This window comes from Channa argus, chromosome 8 (genome assembly GCF_033026475.1).
Source record: "Channa argus isolate prfri chromosome 8, Channa argus male v1.0, whole genome shotgun sequence".
In the NCBI taxonomy this organism is placed as follows: domain Eukaryota; kingdom Metazoa; phylum Chordata; class Actinopteri; order Anabantiformes; family Channidae; genus Channa; species Channa argus.
The window spans coordinates 3359978-3371989 of NC_090204.1; the positions used below are offsets into that span (position 1 = coordinate 3359978).

Consider the following 12012-nt stretch of genomic DNA (forward strand, 5'->3'; position numbering starts at 1 on the left):
CACCCATTTTGGCAAAAGGCATTTTCTGCAGTGAAATACGTTTTCAGTTTCCTGCACAGTTTGGTAGCAGGTTGAATAAATGAAGCAGTCACCTTCTGCAAGCACAAAGTGTGTATACTGTTCAGAAACCGTATAGCTGCAGGAATATGTTACTGAGGTTCTTTTTGACGTTTAACATCAGCAGAATGTGTTAACATTACTCTTGAAATCCACCACCAACGCTTGTAGACATGCTGTCTTGGAGGCTACATTAGGAATGACTTTAACCAGGCAGTTGACCATTCCCACAGCTGTCATGGTGCACATTTTGATGTAGGCCTTTAAATGACATTTTGTTTCCATAACTGGGAACTGGTAATTTTTCCTGTTCAGTTTTTGTCCACCTTGTGCCATCTTTTATATAGTTTTTCTTTTTCACCTAGTACAAGATGGTACAAGTAGAACCCATCTTCATTGCCTTACAAAGAGGCATCACGTTTGCCTTCTTAAACAGCAGTGTTGTTGTATGTGCTAGCTGTGGACTGGTCCTCTGTGTCTATTACAGTGGTGGAGACCAACAACTGCTGCCTGTGTGCAACTTGAGCAACTGTGTTCAAATTTATTGTTGCTGACAGTGGAACTTAAGCCCAGGTCACTACATATACAACGTGGGAGACCTTACAGTAAATCCACCAACTTTTTTGTCACGTAATTGAACTAGTGGTGGTGGTTCGCTCCATGGGTTACACATCTGGCTTGGCATCAGAGTACAACTGCATTTAATACCAGTATGGCCCCTGTGTCTTTCAAAAAAAGATGGAAGTTACACTATATTAAATTTTCCAAGTGTTGTTTGGGTTCTTACTTGTTGATATTTGAACTCTTTATCTGTTAGTATCTTTAAAGTAACCCAAGGTCCTCATAAACTAAAATTGAGTCATGTTCATGCTTTATTTTTGTTTTTGGATAAACATATTTTCATCTCACATCTTGCAAATTAACCTCTTGTTGTCATTTTTTGACGACTTACATTCTGTATTGTCTCCTCAAAAGTCAGTACGTGTTAGAATCCTATCTCAATGCATATTTTTTATCACTTTTTATCACTTTTGTCACTTTCTGACATAGTTGCACTTGATCATTGAAATTTTGCTTTCAGGTTAAGGCAGTAAAAACACAAATTCTCATTTGGAACTTGAAGCTAGTAAAGCTAGACGACATTTGAGTTTTGCTATTGAGTGTGAGACACTCCTGCTAAAGAAGCACAGTTGCCCTGTGAATCATTTCGCCTTTTTTGGTCTTGATTTGCCAGAGTACATATTTGAACAAAGTCACATTCAAGAAAGTTTCCCTTACAGGAGTGGTTAGGAAATGGGTTCATTCACTGACTGGTTTTTCAGCATTGTTGTATGGCAGGTGTGGTATAAATGCATGTTGTTGTTTTTTTAATTTCTGTTCATTAATTTCAGTTTAGAATATTGAACTTGGTGTCTAAGAGGAGATATTTTGCAGCACTTATAGCTCCTTAAGTATGTTTGACCAAACAATAATAATACTTAATACTTAATACTGCAAATATTCTTGTTGTTCTTTTTTGCAGTATAAGCCTTAAGATGTAATTCACAGCTTATCCACACACAGTACATTGTGTACTGTTTCAGTTACAGTTGAGTGAAAGTGCTATTAATGATATTAGAAAAATCTTTAAAAAATGGCAACAGCATAAATAGAAATAGATTATATCGTAATTTTGTTAAGCCCTTCATAAGTACAATAAGTAGTATAATAAGTAACTTACCATTACAACTAGACAAAACACAAACATTAAAATTGAATCATACTTGTTTTTCCATCACAATACAGACATGGATGAAATTTTTGTTAACACAATTCTCAGTTGTTTAATATTTATTCCTAAAATATTTTTCTTTTATTACTTTAGTAAATATATAAGACTTTATTTTAGATTGAGGTACTGCTCAGATATCTTAATGCAGAGCTGGGCATGATAGCTTTGGTTTCAATGCCTCTCTCATTTTGAGGCCATAGTAATGTAATGCTTTTTTTCTCTAGCACAGTTCACACACTAAGTGCAAGCAAGTGTTGTACAACAATAACATCAATAGTAAGAGCAGAAACAAATGATGCATACATATTATTTGATTAGTATATATAGAGATACACGTGCTTATTGCTGCAGTAGTGTAATGTAAAATTATGTAAATTTTAAATGATTCAAGTGAAAATATGGTTTTGTCACAGCTACTTTTTGTCAACGAATGCCTCATATGTATGTTGTCAGTACTAACATCAGCAACATTACAATTTATTGGTTTGGAAAGTGATAAACGCGCATAAAGCCATGAGCCCATTTGACATTTTTTCCATGACTTCTGGCCAGATCATCAATTCCACAACTTCTTCTCAGCTGGGCACGTCCCCAGATGTCTTAGCACAGAATGTGCTGAAACCCCTTACGTTTTCTTAGACCAGTAACTGAGAGACTATGATCAATCAAATCTAGTGGATAAATTTAATGAGTATGTAACTGCATTCCTGTGTGTGTGTGAGGCATCGAGTTGCTTAAAAATATTAGTGCTCAGTAAGTCTGCACTGGGTAAATAAAGGTATAAATAAAATATCCAACCCACATAACAGTGGTGCACAATTTAAGCTGATGCCAAGATAAGCAAACAGGAAGTGAAGCATATTTCCCCTCTTACTGTAATAAGGTCCCTAGTTAGCTGTTATCTTCTCAGTCAGTTATCGGTAGATGACCCAAAAGAAATTTGGTGTTGATGGGGGTACGTGGGAGAGAAAGCTGATGGCGGTGTTATAGGAGAGTAGACAGTTTTCACTGTTTAGTACTTTGGTAGAAATTAGGTGCTGATAGGAAGCTCTTTGAAGTATTCAGAAATTGGTCATTGTTTCTAAAAAGGCCTGTTTCCTTTTGCTTTTCTGTGCTTTGTGGACAAATTAAATTCCAGTTTGTCTAGTTGAGAGAAGTGAAAACTTCAGGAACAAATGGAGACGGTTGTAAGCTTAGAAACCACTCATTTGTTTTGGTTTGATTTAGGTGACCTAGCTTTTTTAAAGTGTCTGCAAATATTCGGGGCTAGTAAATCTATAACCTTTCTTTACAGCTGATGTGGCAGGTTCACATTAATGTAGTTTATTACTAATTCTACTAATGCATTCACCAATGCATAGACTGTGGCTTAGATAATTGTGTTTTTGGTTATTTCCAGCCTTACTCACCGGTGCCATAGTTATGTATAGTTATAAAAAAGTGTACATAGAGAAATAAATACAAATGTCTTTAAATTGGCTTATAAAAACGATATTAAACTATTAAACGGCTATAAAACTAATATTTTTATAATCATTAACTATAAAAAGTAAAGGCATACATTTCTTATTTTAACTGATCGCATTAAAGGTAAATGTAATAAACATGTACAATACACTGGTGTTCAGTTCACTAAAACAAAAACTAATGAAAAGTGGAAAGTGAAAAAGTTTTTGAGGTAAACGGATTCGAATTACTGAGTAATTTTCACTTCATTTTGAATCAAATCAGTGTCATACTGCATGAAAAACACCAAAACAGAGCTTGTTCATCAGCATCATTTCCCTGGAGGGACATGTCCCCAACACCTCAGCTGCTGGTTACTTTTTCCCCATGCCTGGCAACTCCCTGTGCTTGTGCAAAACAGTGCGTCCAGAAATAGGGAGCATATGCTAGAACAAGGAACACCACTTCAAGCAATGCTTGTTCCTTAACATTAGCAGAGTGCAAAAAAAACTGAAGTGAAGTTGAGAAAAGACTTAGTTGTCAGTTGCTTGTTCTCAAAACAACACTTGCAAATACTTGCAAAAAAAGTGTGAAGGAGGCATCGATAACAATCCCAAACTGGCGCCCACCAGTAATTATGATGTGAGTACAAAGAGATTTTTGCCATTCTAAAGGGAGAAGGAGAGTGTAGGTGTATTAATCCCTATTCCTTCCTGCTTCCTCGTCTTGGAAGTTCAGATTTAGAAAAATAGATCCCACCTCCCTCAAAAGAAAAAAAAAACAACAACTGTCACATTGACTGACGCCAATCACATCTGTGTAGCATCTGTGTTCCCACTACTGCTCCCTATAGTACATGCCACACTGTGGCAATGTGGGAAACTGACAATGTCAATTTATCAGAACAAAAGCATTCCTCAGCAAGAGGAATACACATCTTTGGGCCCTGGAGACAACAATCATCCCACCCCCACCCTTACCTGTATCCAAACAATGTAGGACATTCACAACACCAGAAATAGAAATTTCAGTCACAATTATCATTCTTGAATTTATCCCCTGCAGTCAAAAGTTACTGTTTCACTTTAGGAGTTAGTGCTGCATTTTAATACTAACTTTGAGTAAACAATTGAATGAACAGCAGTGAAATGAAATAAACACCAAAACGGCTGCATACAGTGTAATAATATATGTGAAAATATTGATCCAGATCCATTCTCCTCTAGATAATTACTTGTTTGTGAAACTTGATTTTCTTTTATTGTTGAGTTTAATTATTTGATTATTTTTCTTTCCAGGTGTGTGATCTTGTCCACAGCATCACTTAGTGTTAAAGTTTGGGTAAGTACTCAACCTAATTTTTTCTCCTTTCCTTCCATAACAATACAGTATTGTACAATTAATAAACCCGAATAGCGTCTTATTACATTTTTAATAACTTTTTTTATATTGGTAGTTGAATCCCTATCTCATTGTCCAAAACAATTTATTTTAACATTCATAAAAAAGCAGCAATGTTGTACAACATGTATGTTGCATTGACTCTGCTGTGTCTCAGTGAAAGATCCTTGTCCAAACACATTCAAGTTAGGTTATTTAAACGGTTTTAAAAGCGTTGCTATGCAGACATGTATCCAGAACTATTTTCATGCCTAATGTTTTACTAAAATCAAAGTGTTGACTTTTAAAAATTTGTATTAAAAATAAAATATTACGTAATATTTATAATACAATTTCCCGCGAAATGTAAAATATAAAAAGTAGAATTATATACTTTACTATTTACCTTTTGGTTTTAATTTTATTAGTATTTATGTGTTGATTTTATAGAATTTGTCGTGTATTTGTTGTTTTGGTATTTAAGACGTTGGTGGTAAGACATGCACAACTTACAGTTAAAATTCTATTGTAATTGCATCATAAGTATTTTACTAAATAGCAGGATAATGATGTACTGAGTTCCCCTAATATAGAGCATTTTTGCTTTATTTAATTAGGCTTAGGTATGAGATAAAAAAGCCACATATTTTAGATTAAAAAAAATGTGAAAAGCAATAATTTTACACATGATGTATGGTTATTAAAGGATAGCAGCCAAAGATGATGCATGTCAACACAGACAATGACAAAACAAACAAAAATTAATTAATTAAGAATAAAAATACCTGTCAATTTGCATGTGGACCTTTTTTCTGCATATTAAATATGCATGTACTTAATCCTACAGTGATCCTTTGTATTTATCTCCTGATTAACTGACTCTGTGATAGTGTTTTTCTTCTGATAAGCCGCTGAGAACTCCCTTAACAGCCAAATCAAAACTGTGTTCCCATGTCATGATAACACTAATGGTCCTTGCTTTAATTGATTTAAGATGCAATTTGATCAATGTTTTAGTCACGCTTGTGTGTTTTTAATTCTAATGAAGCAACATAGACTTGTGTTTTTTGTTTTTTGGTGGTAGCTTTACTTGTGAAACATACCACAAATGCGGTATATCGCACAAACTGCAAATGCAGACATTGAAATTAGAAACCTCTCGGGTGTCTGTGATTAACAAAGCATGCACTGAACACCAAAATTTGATATATTTTTGAAACAGATGGTAAGGTTCTCATATGGGAACCTGAGCTCTTCTTCACTGAATATGAAAATGTTGAACAGGTGGTGCAACAAGCTTCCTTTCCTGCTTCAGCTTTCATTAGCACAGTCTAATTCTTCTAGTAATAATAAGCACATGGTGCCCTTAGAGGTGTAGGGCAGACAAAGGAGCAGCTTCTTTTTTATTAGCAAAACACTGTGGCCTTGTTATATATTCTTAGACACAAACTCCATCAACATCAATAAAAACCCTAAGGACAAACGGTGTGGGCACAGTGTATGATCTGATAGGTGTCCAAAATTCTGCATTTTTTATTTTTTGCTTTTGATAGGCTAAGTGAAACCACTCTGCAGTTACACACATATGTGCACATGCTGTGTCTTACCCATACATACAGTATGTGGACTACAGATTATATATAGTTACATTCAGTTATGTTAACCTCTAAAGCATCTCACTTGTGCATTATAATCAGTGACTTTGAATGCTGAATACTGCTGTTATTTTCCCATAGCAACATCAAATTAGTCCTTTAGCTTCTTTTAACATTTACACATTTACTTTGATGCATGGCAGTGTTTTTTTCACTGATGTGTTGTACAAAATTGCCATGGAAACTATGGGCCTGCATTTTCCAGGTTTTCAGAATGTGTGTCAGGGTCATCAGGGATGTTAAATTACTTTGTCTCATACAGACTGAGCTTGGTGATCTTTTCATGCTTTTACTAGTTGCTTTAGAGTTTTTCTGGGTTTCATGTTTTTGTTCTTCTTTCATTTTATATTCTGTATATCTGCAGTGCAGTCATAATTCTTCACATTAGAGTTGTGCAGATGTTTGGGATTAGAAGAATAAGAGGAGTTTTAGATTTATTCAAAAAACAAATAACCAGAGAACCATTTGTAATACAGGTAGCAAGTTACAACATTTTAAAAACTATCGTTTTAAAACAGTGTGCTATTCATTTCAGAGGCTTTTGAAATTGAGAGCCTAAAGTGAGAGTTTTGCAACTTTGATTTTGTATAAGTAATGACACACTGCATTAGTAGTATCAATAGTAAAACTTCTCAAAGTAAAATTTCTTAGGCAACATTAAAGCATCACAGTAGTACAGCAGTAGACTTATGGAGAGCACCTTACACAATTGGGTGACAGTGATGCTGTAAACTTAACTTGCCAAGGATGGTTCTTGGTTTCTCTGTTTGTTTAGATTCCTGGCTCACAGTTTGTCTGTTTGGGCCAGATTCTTGAAGCACACATCAAATCGGTGGATGACTAGCGAGGCTGGCTGCCAGCTGAATTTCAAGAACAGTTTAGCTTCACTGTAGAATTTCAAATGCTTAACTCTTTGTTGGACTTAACTATAAGAAAAAGGTTTTCCTTGACTCATTTCAAAATGTGAGGACTTAATACGAATCGAGACATTGTTTAGTTGCTGCTGGACTATAGGATGATGCACCAGTGAAATTATAAAATGGTGTCTTAGATTTGGGGAAATTGTGTATTTTTGCACTTAATTTATAGCCCTTTATTTAATCTTTTCAAATACCACCCTATGTAAGGTAAACATCTTTTAGAAAAAAATCTTAAGTCTTTCTCTGATTCATACTGTTACTCACATTTTCTTAAGAGCCTTTCCAGCCTGATAATCTCAACATGCTTTTGGTGTTAAAATAGCTTTCAGTACTGAAAGCAAAATCCGTTCAGAGTCTTCTCCAAAAATATGTTTGCTTGGTGTTAGCTTACAAAATACCATTTGAAATATTCTCTATTTTGCTCTCATTCAGTCAATAAAATACGCAGTTTCACATAAGAATTTCATGGCTCTACTATGCTAACTTTTTTTTTTGCCTGCCTAGAGCCTTTGCTTGCTGAAGCCCTCAAAAACGCAATGTTACCCTGTGTTCAGCCAATCCTACCCTGTGTCATGACAGTTAAATTAGTATACTGGCTTTTTACAACCCTCAAATAGTATGTATAGAAGTAATGTATCCTTTGCTTACATAGTGGCTGGATTTCCATTTATAAACACTGTTTAACAAAGGCTCACAGTTGCTCTGTTGTAACATCTTTCATCGTGGGACTGTGCATCTCGTTAATATCAAATTTGGTAGATTTGGACAAATGGGGCTGACAGTGCAGTAATGTCACAAGAGTAATCAGTTCGTCTTTTTTTCCCCTTTTTCTATCTTGTCTGCTTGGCATTATTTATTCGGAAACATTAATTTCTTTCTCTACAAAATACACATTACATTGGGGTTTCTGGCCAGTCCAACACAGTAGATAAGAATCAGTGATTTATGACCGTGGAGTTGGACATACCAAATAGTCAGAACTACAATAGTTTACATACAATCTAGACAAGAGAAGACATTTTTTTTTAAATATTTACCTTAAAAATGCAATCACAAATTGCTGCATCAAGGGGAATGCTTTATTACAGACAGTGTGGTTTAATATCATCAAAAGGTTAATAGCTGTATGAACCAGACCCACCTTATTCGTCGCACATATAAAAAAAAAAACAATTCTTGTTTGAGTGAATGTGTTGGATTAAAGTAAATTGTTAATCCATCACCTTAAATCTATTGTCAAACATTTTAGTATTAAATTAGGAGTGAGCTATAGAGAAATCAATATCACTCTTTTTACAATATGTTTGCAGTAATGATCTAGACAAGACGGTAGTACGATTCAGTATCTTTTTGGCACTGAATCACATCTGTGTCTTTAGAACCAAGCAAACACAATCGACCGTACAAAAATGTTTAGACTGGACATCATCAATCAAAATACACCAACAAAATGGGCTTAAAATAGAATATGAATGAAATACTGCTTGTACAGCAGTATTTGTGGTGTATTTTTTTTAAACATTTGCCTGATTACCTTCTTGTCAGCAACGTAGATTTGCATCAAGTCTTTTTGCTTAGAATTTCACCAGGCTTGTTCTGTATAGTCTCATGTGAAGGCATTTTGACACTTACCTTGTTTAGCCAGATTCAGTTAACCTCCAATTTGCTTTCCCACTTTAGTGTTGTTTTTTTAGGTAGGCCTTTGGTGTGGACTGTAACAAATGCACCAAGATCTTTACTGGACTTGATCTTGGTCTGGTCCCAAATGAACTTGGGAATAAAATGTTTGAAATGGGAAGCCAATCTGACGTTGCCAGATTTTTGGTCAAAGGCTAGTCGGCATCATGTCTTTCTTAACAAATTGTGAAGCGGTGTTGTATTTTTAAGGTGTTATTTTTGAATTGTATTCAGAAAAACGAGTATATGATATAAGAGTTTTGCCTGCTACATTGCTGAGATAATTACTATAGTTATGAGCAAATGGTTGGTATTTGCTCATCCATATTTCCGGGCAACTTTACACTCATAGGGATATTCCCGTGTCAAATTTGTAAAATTGATTGTAACTGACGTACAGTATAAAGAGAATTGAAGGTCCATGCAGTCTTTGAAAACATAGATGCAGCTAAATAAAACCAATTTAACTGTTGATTGAGTTTTAATGACAGATTCATTGAACTAGCTCCTACATAACAGCTATGCAATCTTAAGTTGTGTAGCTCTTATTGGCAGTCAGTGTATTTCAGCTACTTAACTTCACACCGGGACAGTCTTACTGGCAGATAGCTCTTTGATAATTCAGACACAGAGAGCATGAATCTGTTTCACTAAATCAATGCTGCTCGTTTGGCTGGGAAGGGGCCAGCGCCTTAACAATGCAATGGAAAATAATGGTATATTGAACAGCATATGTTAGAGCAGTTGTACCCCTTGTTCACAGCTCTATAGAAGTGTTTGATGGCTGTTATCAAGCTGTATGATTACCCACTGAGGCTGAAGGTCTATTCTTAAACAATTACTGTAGCTTTCAATGAGAAACTGGAGCACAGCATGATATCCAGCTGAGCTGTGATCACCTTCTCCAAGGAAAGTGACAAGCAGAAAACAAGTAAATAAGACATGCCTAAAATGGACAGATTAGATTAGGACAACCCGAGAGCGATTAAGGGGCTGACATAGATACTCTGGCAGGGGTTTTAGAGGACCAGTGAGCAGGTTTGGATTTGGGTATAAGCAGCAGGAAGAGATAAACAGGAACAACTATCAGTCAATTAAGGATAAAACCTTCCAAAAACAACTAGTGTAACTTTGCATTTCAATTAATCTTTGGGTGTCACCAAGGGTCACAGTGCTGCAGAGTGAGCAGTGGAGAGATGAAAGATTAAGTAAGAGTCCAAACAACTTGAAGACGAAAGCCCTAAGCATTAAACCAAGCTCAGCTCATGTTGTACAGATGCTTCTGCCCCATGATTTCCGCACTTTGTTTTTCTTCATTAGTTAGCCACATATCTGATTTATTTAAACAAGTGGAAGTATAAATATGCTCAGGTTGTAGATTTGTCCAATCACCTGCATGTTTGTTTTCTGACAGGGCTTTTCATGAAAATGTAAAGAGAAAAAAAACATGTTGGTGCATAATATGTTTGTCAAAGTGATCTGGAAGAAATCCCTGAGCCAAAGTCCTCATCTGCTGTGGGAGCAAATCTGTCTGTGATGTACTTTAGGGTGGATCTAAATGGTCAGATCACATTGTTTACTGTTCACATAAAGCCCAATATTGACTTCATGCTCAATAACAAAGCCCTTTAGGTGTGACTGTGTGGCAGTGGCAAATGGTTTACATGGGTCAAAAGAATTGTGCGGGTCAGGACCAGCTCTGTCAGGTCTAAGGGACAATGTTATTGACAATACAAAATACACTGGGCGACTGTGGCGCAGGAAGGTAGAGCGGTTGTCCACCAATCTCACAGTTGTTGGTTCAATCCCCGGCTCCTCCGGTCACATGTCGAAGTGTCCTTGAGCAAGACACTGAACCCCAACTTAGTTGCTCCCGGTGATTGTTGGCCAGCTGCATAGCAGCTCCCCCATCGGTGTATGAATGTGTGTGATTGTGAGTGTGATTGGGTAAATAAGAAGCAGTGTAAAGCGCTTTGAGTGCCAATAGGTAGAAAAGCGCTATATAAGTGCAGACCATTTACCATTTACTCACCAGCCGCTTTACTAGGTACACCTTACTAGTATGGGGTTGGACCCCCTTTTGCATTTAAACAATGCTCAATTGGTGTTCAGGAGGCCAAAGTGTGCCAAGAAAATATCCCCCCACACCATCAAAGCACCACCACCCTGAATCATTGATACAAGGCAGGATGGATTCATGTTTTCATCTTTTTTATGCCAAATTATGACAATACCATCCAAATGTTGCAACAGAAATTGAGACCGGACACCATTTTTCCAATCCTGTATCCTTCTATCTATTCTATAGTCCATCTGCTACAAGGGTTGGTCTCCTTTCAGAGATGCTCCTCTCCATACCTCAGTTGTAACATGTGGTAATTTGAGTTGTTGTTGCCATTCTATCAGCTAGAACCAGTCTGGCCCTTCTCCTCTGACCTCTGGCATTGACAAGGCATTTTCGTTCAGAGAACTTCTGCTCACTGGATATTTTGACTTTTTCAGACCATTATCTGTGGATAAGATGGTTTTGCATGAAAATCCAAGTAGATCATAAGTTTCTGAAATACTTAGACTTAATACTTAAATTACCATTCATCCCCATTCTGATGCTCAGTTTACACTTTTGCAGATTGTCTTCACCATGTTTACGTGTCTAAATGTTTTGAGTTACTGCCGTGTTATTGGCTGATTAGATATCTGCGTTAACAAGCTGCAGTGGCTGCAGAAAGTATTTATATGCTTTCACTTTTTGCATTTTTTAATCGTCTTGTAGATTTATTTTAAATTGATTAAAGTGCCGTATTTCATCAACCTGTAGTTAATCTCACACAATATGTTTCTGATGATAGTTGTAGTTAATCTCACACAATATGTTACTGATGATAGTTGTAATGTCTCCCTTAGTGCTTGAGAAACACTGATCATAACTGCTTATTGTGTGTTGAAGAGAGAATGAGGAAACCCTGGCTGAGCGTGACATGATGAAGTTATGGGCCTAAAGCTCCTCATTGTTATGTATCTGTGGTCTTGCACTTCAGCACTGTAGAATATAGAGAAGCTGACGGAAACGGTGCTGTGACTGCCAACCCACTGGACCGTTTGCTCT

The 12012-nt window shown here is 36.3% G+C and overlaps 1 protein-coding gene across 7 annotated transcripts in view; it reads left to right on the forward strand.

Moving 5' to 3' along the window:
- The window catches only part of lpp (LIM domain containing preferred translocation partner in lipoma), a 129542-nt gene that overhangs the window by 16764 nt on the left and 100766 nt on the right, over positions 1-12012 (forward strand). For 6 of the 7 annotated variants that reach the window (XM_067512705.1, XM_067512701.1, XM_067512706.1 and 3 more), the window contains one exon: positions 4573-4615. The exons of the other annotated variant lie outside the window; for it this stretch is intronic. The gene's annotated coding sequence lies outside the window, so the exon portion shown is untranslated. The remainder of the gene's footprint in view (positions 1-4572; positions 4616-12012) is intronic. 7 annotated transcript variants of the gene reach the window in all.